Below are 8,096 nucleotides of genomic sequence, written 5' to 3'. Positions count from 1 at the left end.
CCTGTTCAAGTACACAGAGGGAGAATTCAGAAAATACTATTCACCTAAAAAAACATGCCTTTCGGGACTTCATTGCAACGTTAATTTGTGAGAATAAAGATTAATCGAAAAAAATTATTAGAAATAGATTTGCAATGATTGTGTCATATGGTGATTCTTCTTCCAACTTTCTTTCCCTCTCGGTTGGTGTGATTGCAATCTACGGTGTTCCATAAAGTGAGCATGTTATCAGGTCGAGGACAATAAGAGATGAGTAATAAATGCTGGCTCAGCCAGAGAGGCCCACGTTCCAAGAATAAATAAATAAAAATTCTGATTTATTAGCAAAAATCTCCGTTATGTTTGTGGTGATAGAGGATAAACTTCTTCATCACCTTCTGCGGGGGTAAAATCATTTACCTAATCTCTCTGAGCGATATTTATCATCCCATGAGATTGGGGAGAAGGACCAAAACTCTCAGTTCTTAAGGGGCTGGCTGTTGTTGTTAAAGTAAAGAGGAAAGGCCCTGTTGATTGCAGGCTGGCTTCTGTTCAATTTCTGTTTAGTTTGGATAAATGTGAGGTGATGCATTTTGCTCGATCAAATCAGGACAGGACCTACTCAGTTAATGGTAGGGAGTTGGGGAGAGTTGTAGAACAAAGATATCTAGGGGAACAGGTTCATAGCTCTTTGAAGGTGGAGTCGCAGGTGGACAGGGTGGTGGAGAAGGCATTCAGCATGCTAGGTTTTATTGGTCAGAATATTGAATATGTTCGGACATCTTGTTGAAGTTGTACAAGACATTGATAAGACCACACATGGAATACTGTGTTCAGTTCTGGTCACCCTATTATAGGAAGGATATTGTTAAACTAGAAAGAGTGCAGAAGAGATTTGCGAGGATGCTACCAGGATTTGATGGTCTGAGTTATAACGAGAGGCTGGATAGGCTGGGACTATTTTGCCTGAAGCATAGGAGGCTCAGGGGTGATCTTATAGAGGTCTATAAAATAATGAGGGGCATAGATAAGGTAGATAGTCGATATCTTTTCCCAAAGGTAGAGGAGTCTAGAACTAGAGGGCATCGGTTTAAGGTGAGAGAGGAGAGATACAAGAGAGACCAGAGGGGAAACATTTTCACGCAGAGGGTTGTGAGCATCTGGAACGGGCTGCCAGAGGCAGTGGTAGAGGCGGGTACAATTTTGTCCTTTAAAAAGCAGTTAGACAGTTACATTGGCAGGGTGGGTATGGAGGGATATGGGCCAAATGCAGGCCAGTGGGACGAGCTAAGTGATAGAAACTGGGCGGCATGGACCAGCTGGGCCAATGGGCCTGTTTACATGTTGTAAACATCTATGACTCCATGAGGTGGTTGGATTAGCTTTGGGAACCGCCCCTTTCACAATCTGGAGGCCTTTCTAGAATAACAATGATGTGGAGATGCTGGCGTTGGACTGGGGTGAGCACAGTAAGAAGTCTTACAACACCAGGTTAAAGTCCAACAGGTTTGTTTCAAACACAAGCTTTCGAAGCACTGAGGAAGGAGCAGTGCTCCGAAAGCTCGTGTTTGAGCTCATGTATGAAACAAACCTGTTGGACCTTAACCTGGTGTTGGAAGACTTCCTAGAATAACAATGACAGAGGGACCATTTTTGGAGCCAACTGCTCTCCTGCATAGTGGGGCAGCAGAATGGAGTAAATGTCCGGTGATCACGGGAGCGAATGAGAACAAGTTTAACTCACGTGATGAAGAGGGAAATGTGAGATTAGACATGTCGAACCGGGCATGGTGCCAATTCCTGGGAGTGTGTAAACATAGATTCATGCCTGCCTGTCGCTCACCACATTTGATAGACCACAACAATGTACATTTTGCGTTAGATGAATCTAACTCACACACATTTAGAAAGTAGGGTGGCCAGTTGAAAACACATGCAGTTGTTTAACTCCCTCTGTATTGGTTTCACGTTTGCTAAGTTCTCTGTGTTCTGTATCATCACATTGGGCGTGATTCACCGGCCTCATCCGGCCGGAATCGGATGGGACGCGGCTGGTAGATCCCGCAAGGGGCCTCTTTGGAGATTCCCAATGATCGTTATACCTTGCGAGGTCTAACTACATCTCGCGAGACGTCTTGACCATTATGGGTGGGATCCAGACTTGCCGCTAAGTTAGCTTAAAAGCCCACTTCGCCATGTCTACACTGGATCAGAAGGCCATCCGTCATGATCTCGCCGAGGATACCCCGGCCATGGACCGTTTAACACTGATCCCCAGAAACGGGGACCAGGCACAACGGCACTTCTCCCGGAATAGCAACAAAGTGCCATTAGATAGCCGGGTCGTTCCCATGCTAACGACCCCACTAATCCAACCCAGAACATACTTTGATTTTGTTTTGTTAAATCAAGGAAAATGTGATTTGATTTACCCTTCAGCAACTGAATGTGCAAAAAGCACATTCATCAGAGAGTCGTGAACACTGCCCAGTCCATTACACAAACCTACTTCCCATCCATTGACTCCATCTACACCACCCGCTGCCTGGGGAAAGCGGGCAGCATAATCAAAGACCCCTCCCACCCGACTTATTCACTCTTCCAACTTCTTCCATCGGGCAGGAGATACAGAAGTCTGAGAACACGCACGAACAGATTCAAAAACAACTTCTCCCCCACTGTTACCAGACTCCCAAATGACCCTCTTATGGACTGACCTCATTAACGCTACACCCTGTATGCTTCATCCAATGCCGGTGCTTATGTAGTTACATTGTATACCTTGTGTTGCCCTATTGTGTATTTCCTTTTATTTCCTTTTCTTTTCATGTACTTAATGATCAGTTGAGCTGCACGCAGAAAAATACTTTTCACTGTACCTCGGGACACGTGACAATAAACAAATCCAATCCAATCCAATCCAATCCAAGCACTGCTTAAAAGGGCAATCACACTGGCCATCAATGGACACATGAAACAAGTTAGTTAACTTTCCTTTGACCAGCAAGGTCAAGTATTTGTTTATTTCGATACTTGGTGATGCTATTTGTGAATCCTGTGCAGAGATATGTGAAGAGGCCAATGCCTTCATTCAAATCGAGGTAGCAACCTCAGACTTTTTTGTTGTGTTTACTCCATATAAAGAAGTAAATTTTACTGCTGTGTACACACTTCATGAGGCAGTGGGAAATGTGGGGCGCGATTCTCCGCACCCCATGCCAGGTGGGAGAATCGCGGGAGGGCCAGATGAATCACGCCATGCCGCCCTGGCACCCTTTGCGAATCTCCCACCCCCCCCACCCAAATGGCGTGTTGCGTTTTGCGACATGTCGCTTGGAGAATCGGCGCTCGCTGTTTCTCACGGCGACCGGGAATTCTCCGGCCCGTTTGGGCCGAGCGGCCTGCCGAACCCGACCAGTTCACGCCGGCAGCAACCACACCTGGTCGCTGCCGGCGTGAACAGTGCGCGACCGCTGTGTGTGGGGCTTGTGGGGAGCAGAGGGAGGATCGAGCACCACAGGTGTGCTCAGGAGATGTCTGGCCCGCGATCGGTGCCCACCGATCATCGGACCGGCATCTCTAAAAGACGCACACTTTTCCCTCCGCCGCCCCGCAAGATCAAGCCGTTATGTCTTGCGGGGCAGCGGAGGGGAAGACGGCAACCGCGCATGCGCGGGTGACGTCACTTAGGCACCACCGGTCGCGTCATTCCCGGCGCGCCGCTTTGACGCAAGCGTCAAGGCCGGGCGCTCGGAATTCATGCGCCGCCGCTCCTAGCCCCCTGGGGGGGGGGGGGGGGGGGAGAATAGGGGGCGAGGAGCGGCCTCCGACACCGGAGTGAAACACTCCGGTTTCACTCCGGCGTCGGCTGTTTGTCTCCCTTTGGGGGAATTGCGCCCGTGAGCATATTATTCCGACTTGATAGCAAAAATGCCTGAAGGTGCTGAAGAAAGGGTGGTCAGGGAATTCAATGCACTCCCCTGAGAGGAAATTATTTGCCAGCTAAAATTATGGCGCCAGGACTGAAGTTATTCTCCGGAGTAAAGACCTAACTGTCTCAGGGTCTTCTCTCTGAAAGAGCAATGGCTGAGAGGTGACCTGATGGAGACGTTTAAGATTATGAAGCGGTTTGATGGAGCAAATGTCAGAATCATGTTTCCACTTCAAGGAGTGACCAAAATTCGGCATCATCAATGTAAGATAGTCACTGTATGGTCCCTGTAGAGACCATTCACATTTAAAGAGAAAATTGAATTCCCTGTTATTTATTGAAAGGATGAAGCCACAAGATTCCATGATTTAAACAAATGATTTTACAAAACAGGATTCAAACAGCGCAAAACGCTATGACCTAAACGCTAACTTGGGTTATCAATGGTGCTTTAAAATAAAACAATAACTTATACTTAAAACTGAAATCCTCAACTGAACCTTTCCCATTACACTTTGACATCCCCCTAGAAAGTATTTGCCTACTTATTAGGCTCTTGACGATTCCTTCACAGCCTGAGACCACACCAAAGTGCCACAGCACTCAGGAATTCACTTTGAATCTCTTCAGTGTTCTTGTTATCATTGCGGTATGCGTTCTCTTAGGGTCCTTCCACTAGCCTGCAGCTAAACGACCTTCCACCACTCTTTAACATTTCATGATCGTGGACATAGAACATAGAACATTACAGCGCAGTACAGGCCCTTCGGCCCTCGATGTTGCGCCGACCTGTGAAACCCCTCTAAAGCCCCTCTACACTATTCCCTTATCGCCCATATGCCTATCCAATGACCATTTGAATGCGTTTAGTGTCGGTGAGTCCACTACTGTTGCAGGCAGGGCATTCCACGCCCTTACTAATCTCTGAGTAAAGAATCTACCTCTGTCATCTGTCCTATATCTATCTCCCCTCAATTTAAAGCTATGTCCCCTCGTGCTGGACATCACCATCCGAGGAAAAAGGCTCACTCTAGCTCAAGCATCACTGCACCCTTGTTTGTGATTCCACATCAGAAATACCCCTGGTTTCTGATAACCCTTTCGCTACCAGTCCACAGACACCTTACTATTTCTCTCTCTCTCTCTGCTTTTCCCAGGCTGAACTCCTTGTCTCTGTGAGATAAACACAGAGATAAATCCTGCACGAAAGGTCAGTTCCTTGTAACCCATCTCCATGGAAAAGAAGCATACCAGGGATGTTCCAAACAGAAATTTAAATTAACTATCTATAACCTTCAAAACAGCTCTTTTGACTCTGTGACAACATGAATAATTGATGCATCTGTAAGGGGAAAATAAGTAGTACAGGTTAAGATTTTTGTACGATTTAAGAATTGGGTTTGAGTATTAATAAAATAACAGAAAAGGGGTTACAGATTGTTTAAAAATTCTAATTTATCCTTGTAAACATTAAAGCACAAGTTAGCAGAATGTGCAGCTGCAAGGACTGCGAGCTTCAGCAGCAACGAACAGAAGGTGATGACTTTCCGATGTGACAATAGACAAATACCAAGATAAAAGGTGCCTGCAAGGGTAGGTGAAAGTGCTTGTTTATAGGCAATTCTAGATCCAAACTTTAAACAATGACTGTGCAAGTGTTAAAAAAAAATATCATTTTATTTGCAAACAATTGAGTTGGTTCAGGGTCCTTGCTTGTTGAGGTATCTCTCCCTGCATATGCCTGAATAAATGATCGTAAACCTGCTTCTGAAAATCTTGTGAATCATTTGTCTGTAGAAGTTAATAATAACAGATTGACCAGCGATGACACCTCTGATGGTGTCCACACTTGGTGGTCCCACCACGAAAGTGCATCGTTTATAAGCTACTTTTAGCTTATTCGATGTCTGGGAACTACATTAATAATTTAAATGTTTTATTGAGGTAAACCAAACCTTCGGCCACTACGGGAATCTCAGAGATGGGTCAACGTTCTTAGCATTTTCTCCCTTCTAATTCTGATCTCGTGAACTAAAGCCCTTTGAACTGCCAGTACTTGAGGAGGTCGAGCAATTTAGTATTCCAAAACATACATAACAGGGAATTCGGGATGCATTTCTTTTCCCAAAGAAAATGAGGTTACGAAACATTGAATAGTTGAGATGAATGGCAGAGGTGCATTTATCCGGAGATTAGCTGAGCCTGTGAGTGAGAAAACATTCTAAAATTTTTGGATATGGTCAGACAAAAGAGAGGTGGAAGGAGGCTCGTGTGGAGGATAAGGGCTGACAGAGACAAGTTGCAATGAATGGAATTGTGCTTTGCGCCTCAGAGATATGCAGAGGTGACGCACTGGAGGTGAACAGGAAGTTCACTACAATGTTTTTAAAATGTCTGCTTGTTTCATTTTCTCTCACTACACCTACAGGTTTGACGGACAGCACAGTGATGATTCAATGGACAACCACAATCAAACACCAAACCATTGAACACAATTAATGGTTGGTTTGTGTGCTGTAAATCCTATGTAATTCTATGCAAAATATTGTGGTGATGGAGGGGCATTAGCACCTTAACATTCGATAAATTTTTAGCTGAGGTACCTAGGTGGGTACCTGATTAAGAGATGATTACCATATTTGCTGCCAAAGCAGAGAGGGAATGGGGAAGGGTTTATAACTCAAGGTATTAGCTTCATTTGCAGTCTCACAATCCATGGTACAGAGAAGGAAAAGCCTGCATTTACATTCCACCTATTATGACCGCTGGACATTTTAAAGCACTTCTGGTGGGAGTACTTCTGCAGTTTAATCACTGATGTAAACGTCAGGAATGTTGCAGACAACTTGTGCACAGCACATACAACAATAATGACCAGTTAATATATTTTAATGATGTTGGTTGAGACAGAAATATTGTCTCAGGAGAACCTGCCCAAAAATGCCGAGGGCTTTTTTCATCCCCCCCCCAAGAGGGCAGGCAAGGCCTCAGTTTCGTGTCCCACTTGAAAGACGGCACTCCTGACAGTGCAGCTCCTCTTTAGTACTGCGCTGGAGAGATAGCTCAGATTTCCTGCTCAGGTTTCTGCAGTGACGCATCATCCCCGCAGCCTTCTGCTAGAGAGGTATGATTGTGACTGCATCGCCATGGAGACCAGTCATTCTCTCTCTCACCAAAGGCAATACTTATCAGTTTGGACGTTGGAGCGGTCAAGGTCATACATGGTTGTGTTATGTTCCCAGATTGTTGACAACCAGGGCAGCGAATTTCCAGTTCATTATTTCACACAGTGGATTCCAATTTTTATTTGATGTTTCTGGGTCCCTCTTGAGACAGTTCACTTTTATTTTCATGCATTTGTTAAGCTAATTAACAAGTATCCTGATTCTCGCTAGGATTCACTGCAACTTTACCCAGCATCTCAGCCAACTTGGCCTGGTTGAGAGTGAGTAATCTTCACTTTTGGTAGAAATGGAGAAAAGTAAATCTGCGCATATACGTTGCAATGTTACACCATAGGAGAGCTCTTCACCTCCCTCACTCTGAGGGAAGACTCTGGTCCAATCTCTCCATGGCATACTGTGCAACACAACACATTATACATGTTTACATACACATTAACACTGGGTGTCATTAATACTCCAACTGTGACAAGTGTAGGCCATTTTGATATATATACCGTATTGTGCGCCTGTTACAGTAATGCTATTGAAAGAACTTAGGTTAAGATATCCAGATTATGGGCGGAATTCTCGCCCCCCACGCCGGGTGGGAGAATCGCTGGGGCGCCAAGTGAGTGCCGTCATGCCGCCCCGGCACCCGCACGCGATTCCCCCAACCGCCCCCCCCCAAACCGGCGCGGCGAGATTCACGACTGGCCGCTGGGAGAATAGCTGCTTGTAACGGGCGAGCGGCGATTCTCCGGCCTGGTTGGGCCAAGCGCCCTGCCCAACACGACAGGTTCCCGCCGTCGCCGTCCATACCTGGTCACTGCCGGCGGGAACAGCGCGGGAATGCTGGGGGGGGGGGGCGGTCTGTGGGAGGGGGAGGGGCGTTCTTGCACCGGGGGGGCCTCAAAAGGGGTCTGGCCCGCAATCGGTGCCCACTGATCGGTGGGCCGGCCTCTCTGAAGGAGGACATCCTCCTTCCAACATCTTCTTGCGGGGCAGCCGCGGGGTGGACGGCA

Source organism: Scyliorhinus canicula, chromosome 14 (genome assembly GCF_902713615.1).
Source record: "Scyliorhinus canicula chromosome 14, sScyCan1.1, whole genome shotgun sequence".
NCBI classification, from domain to species: domain Eukaryota; kingdom Metazoa; phylum Chordata; class Chondrichthyes; order Carcharhiniformes; family Scyliorhinidae; genus Scyliorhinus; species Scyliorhinus canicula.
This window is presented reverse-complemented; position numbering follows the sequence as displayed.